Raw genomic sequence first — 22,948 nt, 5'->3', positions numbered from 1 at the left:
AACTTAATTAAGTGTTAATGCAGCACAAAGTCACTGCTACAGTTAGTCTGGACTAGTGTTTGTGGCAATGGTAAGCACTGATTATTCCTCTCAAGATTGAGTATGTCTGCTCTCCAAGACTGAGCCATGCTGTTGCAAATACTGTTGTTTTTGCTGGTTGGAAATGTACTGAGGAAGCAAGGAGATGTTACCTCATGGTGGGGTTTGGCAGGTCCTCCCTGCAGCTGAGGGGATGGGGAGATCTGTGACCCTTGCCATGGGTGGGCTGTTAACAAGTCTGCCCTGGGACCTGCAACCTCGTGTGACCCTTGCAGCTATTATATGAACCTTATATTTGTTGTCAGTTTTACTGAGTTGCTAAAAGATCCAGAGAGCTTCCAACTCCTGGGGATTTCTGAGTTTGTTGTATTTATTTCTTTTTTTCCTTTGGATTTTTGTCCTATTTGGGCTGAAACCAATTTCAAGGACTCTCATTTTCCCACAAACTGGGAATCCAGCTTCTTTGGCTAACCACAGTTGTTCTCTAACCTGTATCCCACACTACTGTACATTCTTGAGCACAGCTGCTGTTTTCAGCTGAAAGTGAAGAAATGAAGGTGTAGAAGGAGGAGTTTGGCTTTGGCATTTTCCCCTATTTGCCCATTCTTCAGTAAAGAGACATTTCAAATACACAGAATTATGCTCTTGCTTGCAAGGTTATTTAGAGCCATCCCAGAAGTCTGTGACAGCTTGTCCCAAACCCTTCTGCTCTGTGTCCTGTGAAGGCCTAGATTTCCAGGTTTCTTGTTAATAAGTTATGCAAGCAGTAGGCTTCTTGGGGAAAGCGGAAAGCACCCAACTTCTGGGCCTAACATCTTCCCAGAAAGGCTTGCTTTAGTACAAAGATAGATTTTCGCCTATATTCAAGGGAGAAACAACCTTTAGCTGGGAAATGGCCACAGGAAGTCCAACAGATCTTCATCTGTCTGTCCATGCTAGGCTAAAATTTGCCAGTGAAAATGAGACCAGGGAAAGAAAGCACTGCAAGGAGCTGAAAAATAACGGTAGAGGAGCAGCTTAAGAAGAGTCAAGAATACTGGAGGTCCCTACACATAGGCGAAACAGTGGAAGCTGCAAGTCAATTTTCCAAAGATTCTTTTAGGGTGGGCTTAGAAATTTGTCCAAAGCGGAATGAATGCAGGAGCAGAGATCAAAATTGAACCTGAATAATTGACAACTGCTATGTTTAGTCCAGCCCTGTGGGAGAACTGTACAATAATGGGAGCATGTTTTTTAAGTCATTGTTAATATAATGTTACCCGCATTATGTGAAGCTTTATTCTACATGAGAGGAATGGATTTATTCTCAGTTGGGAGGCAGGGAAAAGCCTAGTTGCTAGCTTTGTCACAGTGTTCTGAAAACAATCATCTCAGACAGCTTCTGTTAAATGCTGATGTCTGTTTTACAGAGGCAAGTCCCTAGCAGATCACAGTGACTGGCCTTTTAGTTCTGCTCATCTGCTCATAGCACCATGCCCTGCTGAGATGTAGAAAGGTATATCGTATATATTTCTAAGAACTCCTTTTTTTCCAGTTAAGGAAAAGTCACCCATCTTTTTCCAGCATTCTTGGCAGCTGACATGACAATTTTTTTCGTAAAAAGAAACTGAAAATGGTCTTCAGGATTACTGGGTGGGGAAATTTCTGATGTCTGCCTTAGCAACTCACTGACTCCCTCCTTTTCTTGTTAAGTCTCCTAGTTATAAACAATATAAATAGATCCTTTGTCTCATAACACCCACAGTTGAAAGAACACAGAGAAACACAAAAGTGAGGTGAAGTCAGTGAGATTCTTCATGGCATGAATCATGTTGAATTTGGCTTGCTCCCAAATGCACATGTTAGCAGAGAAGTCTGTCATCTGAATGAGGTTAAATCATGCTAGAATATGCAGTAGCAAATGAAGCAGTATTTAAGCAGCACATTGAACATTAAGTGTGTTTGCTTGTGGTTATGGTTTGTTTTAGTGTGAGTCAAGTTGTCCATGGTCTTATTGGGTAATCTGCTGGGGCATGGTGATATGTGGAACTGCTCTCTCCTGCCATAATTCCACTTGAGCAATCATTGATTGAAAGATGGGCATGGTGCAAATTGATGGGGCTGCTTATACAGTTATGTTCCTAGAAAGGAACAGTGTGAGCAACATTAGATACAGATATTGATAGCATCTAGATTTAGGAAAGTGAGGACAACTATATTAATTCAGGAATATTCTGGTAAAAGCTTTGGTGTTCACTCCACTCTTAGTCTTGTGCTCTGCATTTGCCTGTGCATCTACCTCTCCCATTGCTCTGTTGTTGGAGTGTGTGGATGCTTTTAGTCAGCATTTGCATGACTTGGGGATCAAAATGCTGGAGTAGTTGATAGTACATCCCAGCACATAAATAATCTCTGACACAGGCTTCCTAGGCTCACTGGGTTGCCTGACTTCCATTTCTTCTCAGTCAGGAGACAGGGAGAAGTCTAGTAACAGCTTTGTAATGGTGTTCTGAAAAATCTTCTCAGTCAGTTTCTAGATGTTGACAGGACAACTTTGAATGGTTACATAAGAACAAATATTTTGAAGGTTTATGAACCACACAGATGACATGATATTGAAAGCTATGCAACTGACATTGTTAAACTTGAAGCAAAGCTTCTTAAAGAAAATGGACTTTTATACACACACAAACATGCACACACACATACATTTACACACATACATATATATACATGCATACATATATATATTTAAGTATAAATTTAACATAAGGAAGACCTAAGAAAAGAAATATAGTGTCTTAGTACTTTGTAACTAATAGGCGTATTAATAAATAGCCATCAAAATCCCATAGTTTCTGGTGGCTTTATAATAATAATTTCAGAATATGATCCTAAATGTAATAAAATCTATGTCAGAAAGCACTAAACAAAATTTCATGGAATCCTAAATGCATCAGAAAACTTTGCTTGCAGATGTATGTTCTATTTCAGTTTTATCACAAGTCATAATATCTAAGTAGAAAGATAGTATCTGTAGAAACATCCATATTTACTACCACTTCTGTCATGCTTTGGACCCATGTGTTTAATTATGTACTGGTAGGCTCCTCTAGTTGGTACAAGAAAAGTTTCAGGAAATAGAACTGCTACCCATTGTAGATCAACTGTTTTGTTTCCACATCTTAAGTGGTATTTTTTAAAGAAAATGAAAGAAAATTGATGTTCTACTATATTCAGAGGGTTATATAAATTATTTTCGTGTACTTAGTCTTGTCCTGTTTATGTGGAGAGAGGAAATGGGGACACAACATGACTCCATGAGTCAGGACCATCTGTTTTTGAGTACGTCTTATTGGATTGATTGAAGTTTACAATCTCTTTGGCCTTTCTTCTTCCTACAACCTTCAAATAGTTATTTTGCACTTCACAGGTTGCTTGGGGGTGACAGATTTTCCCATTTTTGCTACATTCTAAAGTGTTTATCTTTCAGACACAAAATTCAGAATATGATTTTATTTTTGCCTTACTGATATAATTGAAGTCTGCCTCTTGTTTGTAGCAAATGCAGTCTTAAAGAATCTAAAGGATAGTCCTAAAGGATAACAGAAATAGAAGTAAGGGATAGAAGATCTGTGTTTAGATGGACACTTCTTTTCACAAGGTTTAGTCATAAATTTTTAAAAATTTGCAGTCCTTCCCTACTTGGATGACTGAAAATTGGTAGCAGAAGACTTTAATTCTTTGAAGTTCTGGGTAATAGAACTTTTCAAGAAATAACTTTGCTTGGTTGAAACACAAATATTGTTTCTGATGTGTCAGATTGCAAGTGTGGGGCCTGAGGAGGGTCATGTTGGCTCTGTTGCGTCCTGTGCAGCCATCAGTGTAAAATGAACAGGGATTCTTTTTGCTCTTGTCAGAAATCAGGTTAGCTAAAAAGATTTTTTTTTTTGGTCTTTCTAAATCATATCCACCTAGCACACACAAGACACAGTTCAATTTACTGCTGAAAGCCTTTCCTGTGTTTTATTTCCTGAGTTTACCTTCTTTTACTCCCTGTGCTCTGTGGCCAGCAGACATTGTTAGCTAACAAAATGTCACTATCTGTGTGTGAACAATTTTTCCCAGACAGAAACCTCTATTTATCTGTAGATCAACATTTATTCTTTTTATGTTTCTGTGCAATGTGAAGGTAAAAGTATAATAGAGTCCAGAAGCTGGTCTTTCTGTTAGATGGAGAGGTATTGTATATTCCTTGTTTCACAGAGTGAGCTCCAGGGAAAGGCACAGCAGGAATACGAAAAGCAGTTCCTACACACTTCTTTTTTTGAAGGAGAGTGGAACTGAAGTTAGGAATCTTAACTGTGCCCCTGAAGTTTTCTGTGGCTTCTTGTTGAATAATGGCTTCTCTGAATGAAATTTGAAAATGTGTCTTATCTCACAGTCCACAGCTGGGAACATGTGAATTGTTTTCCCTGTACTAAGATCAAAACAAAACCAAAACCAACCAAACAAACAAACACAAAACAACACAAAACAAACAAACAAACAACAACAACAGTAAAAAAAAAAAAACACTTGCTGCCTATCCACAAATCTAGGAGTTTTGAATTTCTAGATCAACAATACATATTAAAAGGCACAGAACTTGCTTTAAAGACTGTTTCCAGAATGAGTAACTTAATACCACCAAATATCCTACGCTCTCCTTTACTTGGAAATAGGACAATTAAAATACAAAGGCAAGTTTATGTGCACAGAGAAACCTTTTAATGACTGTCACCATTAGTCACTTGATGTCGATGCAGATGGTGTGGGAAGAGAAAGCAAATATAATGGAGAATGAGGTGGTTCCAGCCATTTACACAGGTGGTCAAAGTCTTTAGTACTTGTAAATGTGTCATTGCACTCTGCTTGTACTTTGTTTCAAATTTTACTTTTTGATTCACATACACTGGCACAACATGGAGAGGAAGCATTTGTTTAGTCCACTTCTTTTTCTGTTATGCTAGATCCTGACTAGCAAAAATCGGGTAGCTGTGCTTTCTGTTGAACTATAGTGATTGGTACCATACACAGCCTTATCTATCTGATTTGTGCTCAGTTTAGTTTTATGAGAACTCTCCTGTTGAGTTTTTCAACATTTTCTTTAAATCATAATCACAGGCTTAAAGAGGGTAGGAGGTGAAAGGAAGACACTAGCAACATCTCTGTGATGTGGATGACTGTGTGATCAAGACTGCGTAGAACCCCAGAAAGCAGGGCCAGAACACCAGTTGAAGCTTATATGGTAAAATAACAAGAGGAACCCCAGTGCTGACCTGCTGTGCCTCAAGAGGTTTCTGTTCTGCAAAAATGCACATATACATATGCAGCCCCCATACCCGCAGATAAACATAAAATCAGAGCAGCAATTATTTCCAGTTACACTCTCAGGTCTAACTGAAAATCTAATTTTGTTAATGGGCCTCTTAAAAATTGTTTGGGAAATGTTTAAAATATCACATTCCTCTCCAAAGTGTAAACTGCTTTTTTCAGCAGTGTTTTATCAATTACCTGGCAAAGGCCTAATCCATCAAGTCTACAGAGTAACTATTTATAAAACTATAGTGAAAAATAAACATTTTGATTCTTAAGTAGGATTGAAGATTTGGTCATTGATCCAAGGGTGCAATTACGGTTGGGACCAAGTAGTGGAATAAGCATGTGCTCCCAGCAAGACAGTACAATTTTAAAGAACACGGACTGGTGACTGTATGACTCAAATAACATATGAGGCTTTAATTTTTCCACCCATCAAAACCAGAAAATAAGGATTTTTGCTGTAGGTGTTTTAGTTGTGTTTGATCCAAGTCATCAACTGGAAGTTAATTGGGCTCTAAAATAGACATAATTGGGACCTAAAGTAGACATCCAGTCTCTTGCCAATGATGATATCCAAAGAAGGTATTGTGCCAAAGTATCTCTGTAAATCAGCCGAAGATAAAGGAAATTTTTCTCTTTCCCCATTATGAAAATGTTAGTATTTCTTTAATAATTTTCCCTTTATTTCAAATTCTTATGCTTTTTTTGATTTATTACAAAATTTATCAAAGCATACTTCGTAAGCAACTGAATTGTCAGAAGTGGAAAAACAATCTGGTGAAATGAATGAAAAGCAAAATGACAATTTTGAAATTATTAATATTTAAAGAACTATAAGCCCGAAGATAGACAGCTGTGTCAAAACTATTTCTTAATTGGTCTACATCTACTAAAGATTTTATTTTTAGCAGCGGGAAATGTCTTTGTGTCCTCCCTTTTTTCCCCCCAAATCTGGACTTGGAAATCTCGTACCAAGTGAAAGTACTATCTTCCCTGGATGTACGTTGTATTAAACATATAGCACTTTGATATTTAGAGGTACAGAGTTTACTGAAAAATCTTTTTGGCTCCATGTGGATATCCAAAAGGCAGGACCTCAGATCTCACTAGTCCCTTCAGAAAATATTGAAGTTCAGCAATTACTTAAAATATAAAAAATTCAAAGCCTTTCAGTCTGAAACTGACTCGTTCCAATTTTTTGCTTTGTCACATTAAATGAACACTTAGACTGACAGCTCTGCTGTCTGGACAAGTCTCCCAGTATCTTTGGCAGACCCTGGACTTGGCTTTCTCTGTGAAGTGCCTTGTTGTTCCTCTCTCTGCTGCCAGGACACACACAGGCACTCACACGTTCTCTGCCAGCCTGCTGCTCGCTAGCCCTTAACGCTGTGTTTCCTTTTCTCCCAAACAACCCATTTTATGCATTCCTACCTTAAACTTACTCTTTTTTTTTCCCCCTGTCTCTGCCAGCAAAACATATGGTTGACAGACAGGTGCCCCACCTGTCTTCTGCAAATAAAGGCACTCTTGCTGTTTTGGCACCTAAAAGGCTGCAGCTGAGAGATGTAGGCAGCTGCAGATCCCCTTCCTTATATCCCTGCTTGGCTGAGCTGAGTGTCCTTACATCTAGAGGTATTTGAAATACACATCCCATGACAGATTTTTCAGGTTTTTTTTTTTTTTTTTTTTTTTTTGTACCTCTGAAAGGCCTGAACCTAGCTAATATTTTCATTTAGGGTATGTTTATTATTAGACCAATATAAATTAGCTCTATAGATAGAAACTTGCTAAAAATTCCTGTAGTCAATACAGACCACTCCAAAGAGGTTGATTGTTAGTCTAGAGGTTCAATGAAAGCCCAATTTTTTCTCACTCTTTGCATATACACTTTGCCCAGCCTGTGCATGTCCTGAGAGCCCTCTGCTATTCTTTCCCTCATATTATCCCACAGTACGCTCCTGGAGAAGCTGGAGACCCATGATTTGTACAGGTACACTCTTTGCTGGGTTAAAAACTGGCTGGATAGCCAGGTCCAGACAGTGGTGGTGAATGGAGTTAAATCCAGCTGGTGACCAGTCACCAGTGGTTTTCCCCAGGGATCGATGTTGGGGCCCATCTTCTTTAATATCTTTATTGATGATTGGCATGATGGAATTGAGTGCACCCTCAGTAAATTTTCAGTTGACAATAAATTGGGGGGAAGTGTCAATCTGCTGGAGGGTAGGAAGGCTCTGCAGAGGGACCTGGACAGACTGGATCAATCTGCAGAGGCCAATGGGATGAGGTTCAACAAGGCTAAGTGCCGGGTCCTGCGCTTTGGCCACAACAACCCCATGCAACTTTACAGGCTTGGGGCAGAGTGATTGGAAAGTTGTGCAGAGGAAAAGGATCTGGGGGTGTTGGTCGACTCTTGCCTGAACATGAGCCAACAGTGTGCCCAGGTGGCCAAGAAGGCCAATGGCATCCTGGCTTGTATCAGCAATAGTGTAGCCAGCAAGACCAGGGAGTGATCATCCCCTGCACTCAGCTCTGGTGAGGCCACACCTAGAGTACTTTTGGGCCCCTCACTAAAAGAAAGACATTGAGGCCCTGGAGTGTGTCCAGAGAAGGACTACAAAGCTGGTGAAGTGTCTGGAAAACAAGTCCTGTGAAGAGTGGCTGACAGAACTGGAGTTGTTTAGTCTGGAGAAGAGGAGGCTCAGGGGAGACCTTATTGCTCTCTACAGCCACCTGAAAGGAAGTGGTGGGGAGCTGGGGGTCAGCCTCTTCTCGCAGATAACTAGTGACAGGACTAGAGGTAATGGCCTCAAGTTGTACCAGAGGAGGTTTAGGTTGGTAATCAGGAGACATTTCTTTCCAGAAAGAGTGATTGGGTATTGGAACAGGTTGCATAGGGAGGTGGTGGCGTTACCGTCCCTGGAGGTGTTTAAGGAAAGGTTGGATGTGGTGCTTAGGGAAATGGTTGAGTGGGTGATATTGGTGGTAGGGGGATGGTTGGACCAGATGATGTTGGAGGTCTTTTTCAACCTTAATGATTCTATGATTCATTATAGAAGATTAAATGAAGATTCAAATAGAAGATTAAAGACCAGGATGTTCAAGGAAATTAAGATTTTAAGAGGATTTCTGTCTCTTTATTTTCTATCTTATTCTTTTGGTGCATTTTGCTTCATTTAGGCATCACCTCCACTGTCTGTGAGGTGTCTGTGTGTCGACGTAAGTCAGCAGCCCCACTGGCATCATGGCATCTGTGTGGGCTGGCAGAATTAGAGAGGCTGCACTCAGAGAAAATTTGGGTTGGGGATAAGGTCAGAGACAACCAATCTGTGAGCCTGAGAAGGATTTGGGTGAGCTGCTAGTTAGCTAAAAGAAATTGAAAGTTTTGTAGATGATACACCTATTGGGAACTGCCTTGCTAGCTGTGTCATTAAAAAAAAATCTGTCTGTATTTATAGACGGCCTTCTGGTTTCTCTACAAAATGAAGTATGAGCCTACAAAAGAGGGAGATGCTAGCTGCAAGTAGAAGTTGCATCCAATAAGATAGTGGGCAGACTTTTAAAAAGATCAGGTGAGAAGGTGGTAAAAATGGAGAATACAAAAATGAGCCCTTGAACTTAAAATTTTTGTACAATTTCTGACATCTCCCAGCCTAAGATCCATCATATCTGAGTGTATTCTTGATTACCAAAATTATGTAGAGATAAAAGAATGATTAGAAAAATTGTCATTTGAAATTTCATACAAACTCAGATCTATAAATTAATAACTCATGGGACTGAATGTAAAGCTTTGAATTGTATAATTACTTTTTGGTTCTGTCGTCTGTACTGATCTCATTAAATTTTGTTATGAACATAAATTATAATATTCTAATGAAAAATACACAATTTTCCAAGGTATTAGAGGAAAGAAGGTGGTATCTATTCATTAAATGTCTTACAGGAAACACTGGCATACCCACCAGACTGCAGACATCCTAGGTACAAGGTTTCCTCTGGACTCGTTAGAAGAGTGAGTGGGTAAAATAAATAGGACAGTGTAAAAGGAATCTAGTTTTTTTCTTTCTCTGGCCAATATTCTTGAAGCAGTTTCCATTTCAGAGTTGTAATCTCACGTGTAAAACTCTCACTTTAGAGGTAAGTTACTTGATAGTCTAGACAGACTATATCCTGTGTCTGTAACTAGAACCAAGGACACATTTTTTGCTATTGTGTATAGCACACCACAGACATATAAGTTAATTACACTGAGCACATCATTTATTTTAAAAATTAGTATTTTTTTTTAATGTGAATGCAATGGCTAATCTATGAGTATGAAAATGAAAGGAAAAAAAGGAAAAAAAATATCTTTAGGAACATTACCTGTTGCCTGTTGGTAAAACAAAACATAACTATCATCTGGTGAACTTTTACATTATTACTTGCATTTCAAGTCCTCTTGGGTGGAAATACTACCTCTGACATTAGCTTATATTATACCTTCATATGCATCATTCCTTATCTTCTCTCTGTGTCCAGGCAAGCTGTTGTCTTGCTTTGGGGTGCAATGCAGGAATCTCTCTTTCTCCAAAATCAAATATATATGGCAGTACTCAACAACATATCCTCAAGTGCATTAGCTCATGTGCAGTACTCATGAGTACCAACTAACATCTAATGTTTGGGCTTTTAAAAGAATCTTCCTGATAGAAAAAATGCTCAATCTGCTGTAGGTGTTTTTGTTTGATTGATTTTTTATTATTTTTTTTTAGGCAAAGAAATAAAGTAAATAAAATTCTGGAAGTGGAAAATTTATTTATTTATTTATTTATTTTTAATTTACAAAGGGTGTCTCTAAAATGTATCCTTGACTGCAATGCAACTTGCAGTGCGTAATGTCATTCTGATTCTATTGGCATCAATGAAAACATTATTATTCCTCTGTTACTTTTTGGCTTTCCTTGTCAGTTTTCATTTTAAAAAAAAAAAGTTTGTTTTGTGCTTTGCTCATTCTTAAACCATATGCCAGTTCCAAACTCCCCTCCTGCTGAGAAATGAAATGAAATATTGTGCTCCCTGGCTTCAAATATCATTTTCTTCATTATCCATTTGGGGATACACTTTTGTTACGTGCAGGTAGCAATACAACAATCAGAACACTTCGGAATGTTAAATGTGGGTTTTAGTTATCTTATAAAGGCTATGGCTGTGTCTTCTTCTGGCTTCTGTCCTTGTAGAAACCTTGGCCCTCCTCCAGAGACCATTCTTGCTTGAGAGACTGGAAAGAGAATCATAAAAAAATTGTTCTCAGTTTGGAAAGTGAGCAGAAAAAGAGTGCTCATTAATTTCAGTTGCTTGCGTTGTGAAGTTAAGCGTATAACTTCCAAAGGACAACAAAGAATGGAAAATAGGGATTAAGAAAATGTAGGCTAAAAATGTTTATTTTTGATGTCTAAAAAAGGTAATAGAGAACAATAATAATCTTATTAATGCTACTAAATGGTAAGGACAAGTCCTAGTGCACACATAACTCACTGGGAGGTTAGCAATTTATCCAGGCTGAAGAGAACTATCAGAGGAAGACTTTTTTATACAGGAGAAAAGTCATAGTTGCCTAACAGAAAGTAACTAACATAATCATAGAATCACAGAATGGCTTGGGTTGGAAGGGACCAAAACACCTAACTCCACCAAAGACACCTAACTCCAACCCCCCTGCCACAGGCAGGGATGTCACCCACTAGATCAGGTTGGCCAAGGCCTGTGGCCTTTTGCGTTAAGGGGTGTAGCCCATTAGCTGTTATAAGTCCAGTTGCATTCAGGGTACTGAACTATCACGATTATGGATTCACAAGTAACGTAGTACACCTTCATGTTCCATGAACTGCCACGACCACACTTAAAGAGTTTGGTCACTTTCAATGAGAACTATCAAGTCTGGGTTCAATGAAATCTAGTGCAATTTATTGAAGCAACAAGTATACAGGTTCTTTGGATTGCCGGTGATAAATTCACTGTCTGCAAAGCACACTCAAATGCCAACAGTGTGAGTAACACAGGCCAGCTATTGATGCGTTAAAAGGCACAAAGACTCTACAGAGATTTCTAAGTTTCCATGGAGACACCCGGTATAACCAAGTGTTCAAATCCTACCCAAGGGCATCCCAATTGGGGGCGGGGGGGGAAGAGAGGCTGAGCCCATCAACTAACTGATCCCAGAAGTCACAATGGTACCTTCCCTCACATCCCCTCTCTCTTAAGCCAATTTATATTATTTTCTATCTTTTAGGTGGAGTTTGAATGACTCTAGTCATGCATATCTTGGTTACGACTGGTGCAAAGTTTTCTCACTTTCATTTAAAGGTATAGGCTCTGAGCAATTTAGAGCTCATGCTCAGTAAGGGGTGGTTGCACCTCGGAGGCAGGTAGCTTTTGGTATGGAGGTGTGTTTTGATATTATAATGATATTATAAATGAGCAAAGTGCACTAGAGTACAGCATTTTGTCAAAAACATGACAGGTCATTGGCTCAAGGTAGAAAATGTGCAGCTTATCAGTCTTGGTGTGCACAAGAACAATCATGTCACAGAGCCTAGCCATGGTGTCTGCACTCTGCTCTACACTCCGTACTGTTCCTTAGAGTCAGCACACCAGGTTCCCCCAGTGTGCTAACAAATAAGATTGGAGGCCTACGGAATACTTAGGTAGTGCAACTACACTCCACCCTGGAAGCTTCTTCAATGCTATACCCTTTCTTTAAAATATGAATATCAGTTTAATTTTCAAGTCACTTTAGGCAATTATATCATAAAGCCCCATCCAGCCTGTCCCTGAACACCTCCAGGGATGGGGCACCCACAAATTCTCTGGGCAACCTGTGCCAGTGACTCACTACACTTACAGTGAAGAATTTCCTCCTAATGTCTAATCTAAATTTATTCTCTTTTAGTTTAAGACCATTCCCTCTTGTCCTATCATTATCTACCAGAGTAAAGAGTCCTTCTCCATCCTTTTTATAAGATCCCTTTAAGCCTTTAAGTATTAAAAGACCACAAAGAAGTCTCCCTGGAGCCTTCTCTTCTCCAGGCTGAACATGCACAGCTCTCTCAGTGTTTCTTCATAAGAGAATGCATGGAATTAAGAGCAAATGAACTATCACATATGGTGATGTGAGACACTATTTAAATAAATTCATCTAGTGGAATTACTGAAGCCTGCTAAAATGAATGTATTGATTTGATATTATTTTCAATATCATTAAAAGAATCAATGTAAATCAATGCTTCAGTTTGTAATTGTCACTGTAGTGCAACAGTGCAATTGCAACAAAGCATTACTCTGGATGAGCAGTGGGGAACAACCGTGGTATGTTTGAATTGAAATATTTCAATTTGAAACAGAACTATGGAATTTTTGATTGAATTTATTGGGCTCAGAGTTTTGAATGGTGTATAAGCAATTATTCTTCAGAAAATCACTTCCCAGTTAATAAATACTGATATTTTCAGAAATGGGTAACATTAATGATTCATTTGGGACTCTCTGCAGAGGCAGCCAAAGTGCTACTGGAAACCTTTCTCCACTTCCGTAACTGGCTTAAAAATTTCCAAATCTCCAGATGTGCTAGAAGTCCTTTTCACGATGTTATGGATAAAACTACTGTACACTTCTTAGTAGAAATAGTAGTAACTTCTTGCAAAATAATGGCATCTGTTTTAATGAAATAATGAACAGTGTTAATGATCAAAGAGCCAGGTTTTTGACATTTTGCCTCTTTGAATTATTAAGCAAGCTGTTTTGGAGACTTAAGTTACATGAAATTAACTTTTTGAAAAGCTGTTTTTGCTTCCTCACAATATGTATTTGCAGTAACTAGTCTCTGTTCTCCTTTTTATTTATTTATTTGTGTGTGTATGTGACTTTTCCCTGACAGTAACCAAAAGTTACTAATTTAATAAAATAAAATTACATGACTCTCATTCAGCCTGGAATTTCAGGAAACATCCACGAAAATGCCTGAGAGCTGTAAGAAGGCATATTTTGTATTAATAAATACTGCGACACATAGTTTCTCTATTGTATTTCCCATCAGAAAGGGACTGTGTACAATTTTGATATAATTCCTGGAAGAAACACTGCAAATTTCATCTCTGAACTAAAGAGAACAGCTCAGTCTAATCCACTTTTGTTCCCAGCAAAAAACAGGGTAGGAATAATACCCCAGTGAGAGGGACAAGACAAAGTTTTAATGGGCTGTTTTCCCTCTGCTTGTGTCTTCCTGGGGATGTGACAGATAAATGGGGTGTGAGTATAAATCAGCTCTATTTTGAGACTACTTGAATTTACACTTGATGTCAGGGTGGCTTCTGGCTCAGTTAAAAAAAAAAAAAAAAAAAAAAGAAAACAGAACTGAGAAATCAGACCCCTCCTTCTGTTAGGATTTCACAGCAGCAACACAAGCTGAGCATTTCCTTTGAAAGGGATCAGTCCAAACCCACAGACTAAGAACTGGGAGGAGACCTCATTCGTTCTGGAAGGAAAAAAGCAGTTGACAAAAAAACATAGGCCAATGTAGACTATAATGGTTCCAGATAGTCTTAACTTTATGATGTCTTGACCACTTTCACATTTTTACTTTTCTCCATGATAACAGACTGACAGAATTCCCAGTTCTTTTTTTTTTCCTTCTGACGTGCATGTTCATTACCATTTCCCAGAAAATCAGTTGTTGATTTCTTTCACCAATGTATTTTCAATTATCTTTTAATTCAGTCCAATAGTGACTATTGGCAACATGACTAATCTTTCTGCTGTTCCAGAAATCATAAACTCTACAGAAATACAGCCTTAGACTGTTCAGAAAAATAAGATCCAATCCTCAAATACAGAATTTGGCATGTATCATGAGTCTGGATGCTGGGTATCCTACCAGAGACTTGTGGCAGAAGCCATCTCTCAGTGATCCCCAAATAGCCATGAAGCTGATGGCTGAAGAGATTGTATCATGTTTTTTCCAGTTACTTTGTAAAATTGTGGTATGGAAGCAGAGGAATTGGAGAGCAGAGGGAGGAGACCCATCTCACTCATTGACTATTCTCAGTACTCCCACATTCTGTACCTTGCTTGTCAAACACATGTAAATAATATGAAAAACATCTTTAGCAGGACTGAGCATCTCTTTTAGTAGCCACTTCTTCCACCTCATTCCTTTTCCCTAACCTCTCCCCACATAACACATAAGGGAGCTTAATGTTCAGATCTGGGGCATGCATGTTTCTCTTCTTAAAGAGCAGGAGTGCATTTCCATAAAAATCATCAACAAGATTGGATTAATCAAAAAAAATTTCATCACAAATATGTATATATAAAATAATTTCATTTGATTATATATTTTTTTCTATTTAGTTTATTTTGTTGTCAATTCATTAAAAACACTGGCTTTAATAGTGCTAGTTATTTTCCTGAATGAATATGAAAAAATTGGGAGGTTAAGCAGGATTTTCATACAAAGAGGCAACTATGCCAGGTTTTGAAGGTCAAATCAATGGTCATCTTTCCTCAGAACTTGCTACCCTTTTCTCTCAGGTTTTGTTGGCCTCCTGTGGGATAGGAGTCCAAGAAAAACACCAACATTTCTGCTTCTTGGCCCCTACCAAAGCCCTAAAGTGGAATAAACTTGAATTGGCAGTGCTGGTACTCCTTTTCTCTTTGCAATTTTTGAAATTTTGTGTAGTTTGCAACCAAGCGTAGACTACTAAATTCCTTTCTGAAGTAGAATTAACATTTCCTTCCAGCTCCTATAAATAATTTATATCAATGCTTTTTCGTATCTGTTCACTGGCCAATCTTTCATCAGAGGTTAAGTTGTTTAATAAAGGAAATAACTGTTTCCATCTTCTTTGTCTCCAATTAACCATGTTTCTGTAGCTGCTATTTATTTTTATAACCATAGTGATAGAAAGTATTTAATGGCTGCAGTCATAATAATTCTAAACATGTATTTATGTTTATTTGATGTCCACAAACCTGAACACTATATGAAAACTAATATGATACAATTTTGAGGAATATATATTTGAAATATGCTTATATCCATTTGCTTAGAATGCATCAAATATTTTTAAGTTTGGTAGACTTCAAAAAGTTATGGTATGTTCTCTAGCATTTCTGAAGTAAATTTTGGGCAATACTGAAAAGCATTCCAAGATCTCCCTGAATGTTTTCAATATCTAGCTTCAGATTGCTTATTGAGAGCAGCACAGTCCCTGCTAGATGTGGTTGGTATTGCGTAGTTGCTAAGATCCCTAAAGACCAATCCAGAGCTTGTCTTGCTTCCTGCTTTTGCTTCCTTTTTCATGGCAGCCAAAAAGCAGCGGTCAGGCCCATTCCTGCTCAGACATGGAAGTCCCCTAAGGCAAAGAGCACAGCACCTGACAGCTCTTTACCCTTGCCATGACCCAAAATTCAGTTGATATTCAAACAACTGTAGGTAACTGCTTGAAACGTAGCACATTAAAAGCACTTACATTAAAAGACCTGCCAGTGGCTGTCTGGTGACATTAATATTGATGTTTTCTAAACTTTCATCAGATTTTAAACAAAGTAAAGCAGAAGTAGTTATTATTGTGTAATGGCCTAGAAAGCCTAATCTCTAATTATTAATTTCTGCAAGTTCTGTACAAATAAAGGAAAAGGGAAGGGAAGGGAAGGGAAGGGAAGGGAAGGGAAGGGAAGGGAAGGGAAGGGAAGGGAAGGGAAGGGAAGGGAAGGGAAGGGAAGGGAAGGGAAGGGAAGGGAAGGGAAGGGAAGGGAAGGGAAGGGAAGGGAAGGGAAGGGAAGGGAAGGGAAGGGAAGGGAAGGGAAGGGAAGGGAAGGGAAGCGTAAGGAACTGTGTCTCCTGAAAGCTTTCAGTTCAGTTATACAAATGGTGATAGGCAAATGTAACACAACAAGAATCTAGAAGAAAGCTAACACTCAGCAATGCTCTTGGTGCATCAACAACCACGGGTGTGGTCAAATTTTTGTCAGACATGAATTCTACATGATCTTCCAAGGAATAGCTGGACAATGTTAGAGCTTGGGAAAATGCTCTCCTACAAAAGAGGCAGTATGGGAAGAGGCACAAAGATGTTTGTTGAACATGTAGCATAGTGAGTATGGAGGCTAGAAGCAAGCTTGACAGAATTTTCCTTTAGTGGGTATGGAGTATTGAAAAGTGCTCTGACAGTAAACATTATTTTTGTGTATGCAAATATTATCCAAGTATTTCTTTTTTTATGAGTGCAATCTGAGGAGAAAGGTATATATGAAAACTGAATGTGCAATATATGCTTTGTCAAGATGGTAAGTGAGGTGGACAAGAGACATTTGCAATATAAAGCAGTGTAAGTTGATTAATCCTGTTTTTCTCTTATTCTTTTCTCTTGGCTATTATAAATGTATGCAGATATTCTCGAAGTAGGAAGGTTTCATTTACATTTCATCTTGACATGAGCTGAATTAAGTGTGGTTCAAGGTGATTGGATCTTCAGTTATCTTGTTGTGATTAGACATTCCTAACCTACATCTCTAAGTGAATTTATAGGATCTTGGGGTACCTTCAGAGGTGCTGTAACTTCCACAGCACATCCTCTAGAGTCTCCAAAAGGAAGTTTCACATTACCTATATGGAGAGCTGGTGTCACAGAGAGATGTGTCCTCTAGTGACATGTGGTAACCAAGAAGGCCCTTTGGCATGCAGCTTGTTACTGAAGTCTACGCTTAAACCCTAAGGTACTTGAAGGGGTGAATCATAAGCATACAAAGAGAAAATATACAGTTCCTGCTTGCAAGCTTCTAGAGTGAGGTTTAGACAAGCTGAATTTCCTACAGAAAAGTTGCTGATAATTTGTAAGTGCAGTATCAGTATTAGCAAAGTTGTGTGTGCTAGTTAAACTGTGAGAGGTCTGAAGAAGCTTCCAATGTTTAAACAATGTGAAGAGAATGTGTGTGAGCAACTGTATGAACTGTTATGAGCTGGGAAAGATGATGTCCATAAGAGTGTTAGAAAAAGTAGTAAATGACAGTTCATTTTCTTTTCCAGTATATAACTGTTCCCTGTATCATAAACTATCTTTAAAAAGTGACAAAGAATAAATTTCAAGCAACAAGGTACACAGAATTTCTCTGAAATTCTTGCACAGTCCCTTAGTCACCCAATTAAGACGTGTTTTAAATTGTAAGCATAATTTTTTCTCTGTTTTGCTGTGTATGTTATCTTCAGCATTTTTGTACTCCTTTCCATACTTCATTGTGACTCTTTCCACAGGCACTTGATGCCGTCTTCTTTCCCCAGCAAACAGAATGACACAGTGCCATAACACTATACTGCCACAAGCTAAGCTCATTAGGATTGCCAGTTCTGTCCTGTTGGGATCCTGACATTTCAGAGGTGGTATCCTAACAACTATTTCCCTTGTCCTGTTTTGTTGTTCCCCCGTTACAGGTTACTTTAGCCATTATACAGGCAGCTAACATCAATTATTCCTCTGATATGTGCGTTTCAGGGAAGTCATGATACAGGGATCATTCACAGTTTAATAACCTTCAACTGGTCTGATCTCCAAAGGTGGTCTTTTATATGCCAGGGTTAACAGAGTTTAATAGGAAGAGTTAGGACTTTCTGGGCCTTTGCTCAGATTCAATCACAAAGCATATATAAAAGTAAAAGCACCCCACACTCTACTAAAAGCATGCATGACTTCAGGGTCTAATATAGCAATGTCAGTGTCACAGTGTTTATGAACCCCACATGGGAAGACCCAGCTAACGTCAAGGACATAACAGGGAAGAAAGAAGCAGGAAGAAAAAAGGACAGCTCCCCATAAACAAACTCCATCCAATTCAGGAGACACAGGGCACCAGTGGAGGATGGAGGAGTCTGAGGTAGCTGAAAACTGTATACAGCCCTGGTAAACTGAGAAGGGCTGGTGGCTGTTGACTTCTGAGAGTCAAATGGATGCACAGACTGTGTTACCTTGAGGTGTTCCTTGATGGAGAAGGATTGCTAGATGATGTTGCTACCATGAGGCTAGCCATTCATGATCAGTTAATCCATCTCCTAATTCCAGCATGCAGGTGAATTCTTATTCCCAGCCAGTAAATGAATTTTGTGTCTTTGTTAGGGAAATACTTATGTTCTGTATTGTGTGAGGACCTTAGTTATTTGGCCCTGTTTCTTCTTCTTTGGGAGTACCAGAAGGTTGAACACACAGTTCTTCCTCTCTGGCTGCCATCATGAGGTAACGGCCATGTGGTTCTGAAGAGGTAAATTTGGAAGTTGCGTGAATATGAACTGTCTTGCAGGTAGGTGTTCATGCAGTTTTCCAAAGGTGTTGTTTCTATGAGAAAAAGGGCTACCTACCATATTTAAAAGTCAGAGTTAAGCTGCATGGCAATAAAGTGTGTTTCCTATTTAAGACTGTATTCAAAGGAACTTTTCTACTGGATGTTTCTCACTTTCTAATGTATTTTGCTAACTCTTTCTGATTAAAACATGATGTATTCTTGATGCATCTCATAGTATCACTAAAGCATTAAATTGACAGTTATTAAATGGAGTAAAACTCATCCATCTAGGCATCCACCTAACCCTAACCTTAACCCTAGGCCTTTCATTTCTGCATGCAAAAGCATTAGAAAATTCAGAATTTAATAGTTTTCAATTTAACAAAATGCAGAAATGTAGGAAAGGTTGGTGAAAAAATGAAGATTTAGGATTGCTCTTTGGTACCTGAAGAAACTCTATGTACACAAATAAAATAAAAGTTAAAAAAAAAATGAATTGTGTGTATAAAAGTGTTTCCTCAAAAGTTGGTGTAATGTTTGGTAGGTTACACAGGTATGGCAGAATTCAGTTGTATGCAATATGAAATAATTTTTGCTAACCTTTTGAAGTTTCATGTTATCCAAAAAAGGTATTAGATGAGATGTGTGGGGACATACATTTTTCCTACATTATTTTTGCATAAAAATATAGCACTTTAAATTGATGAGATTGGAATCTATTTCACTAAAAGGGATAAAATCCCATGTCTTTGACACTGTTACAGGGAGATGACGAGACAGCATCCTACAATTTTTTTTAAATGGTAATCAGTCCTTCTCTGATGCTTTCTTTTTTTCCTTTCTTTTTTTCCTTTCTTTTTCTTTTCTTTCTTTCTTTCTTTCTTTCTTTCTTTCTTTCTTTCTTTCTTTCTTTCTTTCTTTCTTTCTTTCTTTCTTTCTTTCTTTCTCTTTCTTTCTTTCTTTCTTTCTTTCTTTCTTTCTTTCTTTCTTTCTTTTTCTTCCTTCCTTCCTTCCTTCCTTCCTTCCTTCCTTCCTTCCTTCCTTCCCTCCTTCCTTCCCTCCTTCCTTCTTTCCTTCCTTCTTTCTTTCTTTTTCTTTCTTTCTTTTTCTTTCTTTCTTTCTCTTTCTTTCTTTCTTTCTTTCTTTCTTTCTTCTTTCCTTCTTTCCTTTCCTTCTTTTCTTTCTTTCTTTCTTTCTTTCTTTCTTTCTTTCTTTCTTTCTTTCTTTCTTTCCTTCTTCTTTCCTTCTTTCCTTTCCTTCTTTTCTTTCTTTCTTTCTCTTTCTTTCTTTCCTTCTTTCTTTCTTTCTTTCTCTCTCTCTTTCTTTCTCTCTTTCTTTCCTCTCTTTCTTTCTTTCTTTTCTGGTTTTTAGGACTCCCATATCTGAAATGGGTACTTGGACTTCTCAGTGTAAGAATTAGGCAAAATTTGAATTTTTTTTACCCTGCTCAGAGGACAATACATCTGTACATATCCATACAAAAATGTGTATGTCTCTTATATATAATTATCTCACAAACTTTTCTAAAACAAGATATAGGTGAGTCATGTGGGAATCAAAATGAAGATATGTACTTTCCATGTAGATATTTTGTGTGTAGAACTGCCATAGGTTTTTATTGAAACAGCACGGAATTTGTAGTATTTATTAAATGTAATTTAAAAGATCTTATGAGAGAATTTATATATATATTTGGAATGATTCATGCAGTTCGCTTTTCTTTATGACCCTGTCCAATAAATAATGCTATTTGGATAGTGTTTTCCTGTCGTGAAGTCAAATAAGTGTTCTTTGCAAGAGCCTATGCATATAAAACTCACAGCAAGAATGTGACAGCTCAGTAAATGGTGGCTGAGAAAGAAGACAGAAATCTTAAGCAAAATCTCTTCTTAGATTTTTTTTTTAAATGTGTGTGTGTGTGTGTGTGTGAGAGAGAGAGATGTTGAAATCGTGCTCTGATAAATACTCCAAAAGACAGTATCACAAATAAATTTTAATTTTTGCTAAGCATTTTCTTAATGATGACAGTTATGGCAAACTATGGACTAAGTCTTTCTACAATAGAATGATTTGCAAATTAATGAAATTCTTGACAAAATAAATGAATTACAACAGAATTAAGATGTTCTGAAGAGAAATAATGCAATTAATGTTACGGAATTATGGCTCAATTTCACTGGTATGATTTTTCTGTATTTTGCTTTTGCAAGAGATTATCATCGGAAGTTTTTTGGTTTTTTGTTTTTTTCTCTTTTATTTTTACATCCTGTTTTCATTTTTTTTTTCCTAAAGATGATTTATGTGTATGGATGTTAAAAGATATTCATCATAACTAGTTAAGGGGATAAAAATTGGAGTGGAAAATCCTAACAGGTTATTAAACTTCTTAATCTTTGCATACTTGGAACACGTGAAGATTTATATGTGCTGTTATTTGGAAATATAAAATTATAATCATTCTGATTAGATGATTACTGGAATCTAGCACACAGCCACTTCTGTAGATGAACACTTGAGGAGCAGTATTGGTTCTTGGGCTAGGCTACCTTTAATCAAAAAAGTGGTAAAAGCCACTTTTATATTTAAAGGTACAATGGGAGACCATTTTAATTTTTATTTCATTCACTCAACTAAACAAGTATTTTCTAGTCATGGCCATTGAGGTTAATAGAACAGTATTCTCTCTCTCTCTCTAACTTTGATGGAAGTAAGACATTAGTCTTAACTGATTGAATCAGTTACCTGATTGAATCACTGACTGGAGTTTCATAGATGCATGTAGATTTCTTTTGTATGTAGGCTGCAACAAGTCAAGAATAGGCCAGATGTGAAAGCATTTTACCCAGCCAATCAATCTACAGTTTAAAGAAAGATAACAAATGAAATATTGCCTTCATAGCAGTTTCTAGAAACAAAATTTCCATGACTGCAAAAAAAGAGGTAAAAGATATATGGTGATAGAATTCCTCATACTGTTCTATTCCTATTCTGAAATCATTAAAGAGCTTTAAATATCAAGAGGTCTAGCTATCAAAGAACTGTAGAGATATGCAGTGTCAGCCTAATAGAATCTGATCAGCCCTGGCAGGCACTCAGTGCTCCCTGGTGGAACCTGGAAAAACTAGTCAGTGAAGACTGAGAATAACAATCATCATTCCTCTTTATCAAAATCTAGCTCTTTCATCATCCTCTCCTCCCTTCATACTTGCAGCTTCAGATATGCAGCTATAAACCATGCCTAACATGGCTTTGGATTCACAGTGACATGAGAGAATGCATATCTGGGGAAACAAGTCAATCACTCTATAGGAAGTTTTGACTGTAGCTATGCTGGGAAATGTAGGAGATGAGGAATGGCCAGAAAAAATCCCTTGGGAAAAGTGTCTGATGGAAAAAACAAAGAAGCTCTGTCCTCAGGTGCTTAGCTGTGGAACTTGAGGTGGTCTTTGCATGCCAAAAAAAGTAAAATGTTCTATTCATTCCATGCACTCTACTGAAAAGTTAAACCAAATACATCATTCTAGTTTACAAATATCTGACTTTATTTTGGCATATGTTTAATCATTCAAGAAAGTGTCCTTGAGAAAGACTGAAAATACCTACTTAAAACAAAGTAGATTTTTAAGGACTTCTTTGAATAAGGGCCAGAGTGCTTAAAATTAGGAGATGCACATCTTTTAGCAGAAGAAAGGAAGGAAGGAAGGAAGGAAGGAAGGAAGGAAGGAAGGGAAAGAGAGAGAGAGAGAGAAAGAGAAAGAAAGAAAGAAAGAAAGAAAGAAAGAAAGAAAGAAAGAAAGAAAGAAAGAAAGAAAGAAAGAAAGAAAAAGAAAGAAAGAAAAAGAAAGAAAAAGAAAAAGAAAGAAAAATGAAGCAGAAATTCCATTAATAAAACTGTGGTAACGAGTTAATGAGCTCCTTAGTCATGCAGATTCCATAAGAGCAACTATTTCCCATGAGAAGTTCAAGGATCTTTTCTGAAATTTACGTGTTTAATTTCAAAAAAGATAATAAAACTGTATGCCCTTACTATGTGTAATCATGTTTTCAATGAATGTAGCATACAATGCCTTACTCCATGCTAGTGCTGTTCTAACTGGTTTTCTGGGACCTTTTCAAAAGATAGGTCTTGAAGAGACTGAAGCACAGAAACACATCTCTACACAATGTCCTTTATTTGCCAGTAGTTTAAAAGGATAAAATGGTGAAAACGTCTGATGGCCAGAAATCTTGTTTTGCTCCTGGAATGAGGTTGTCTCTG

Source organism: Cygnus atratus, chromosome 1 (assembly GCF_013377495.2).
Source record: "Cygnus atratus isolate AKBS03 ecotype Queensland, Australia chromosome 1, CAtr_DNAZoo_HiC_assembly, whole genome shotgun sequence".
NCBI lineage: Eukaryota > Metazoa > Chordata > Aves > Anseriformes > Anatidae > Cygnus > Cygnus atratus.
The sequence above is the reverse complement of the archived record's forward strand: the minus strand, read 5'-3'. Positions refer to the sequence as shown.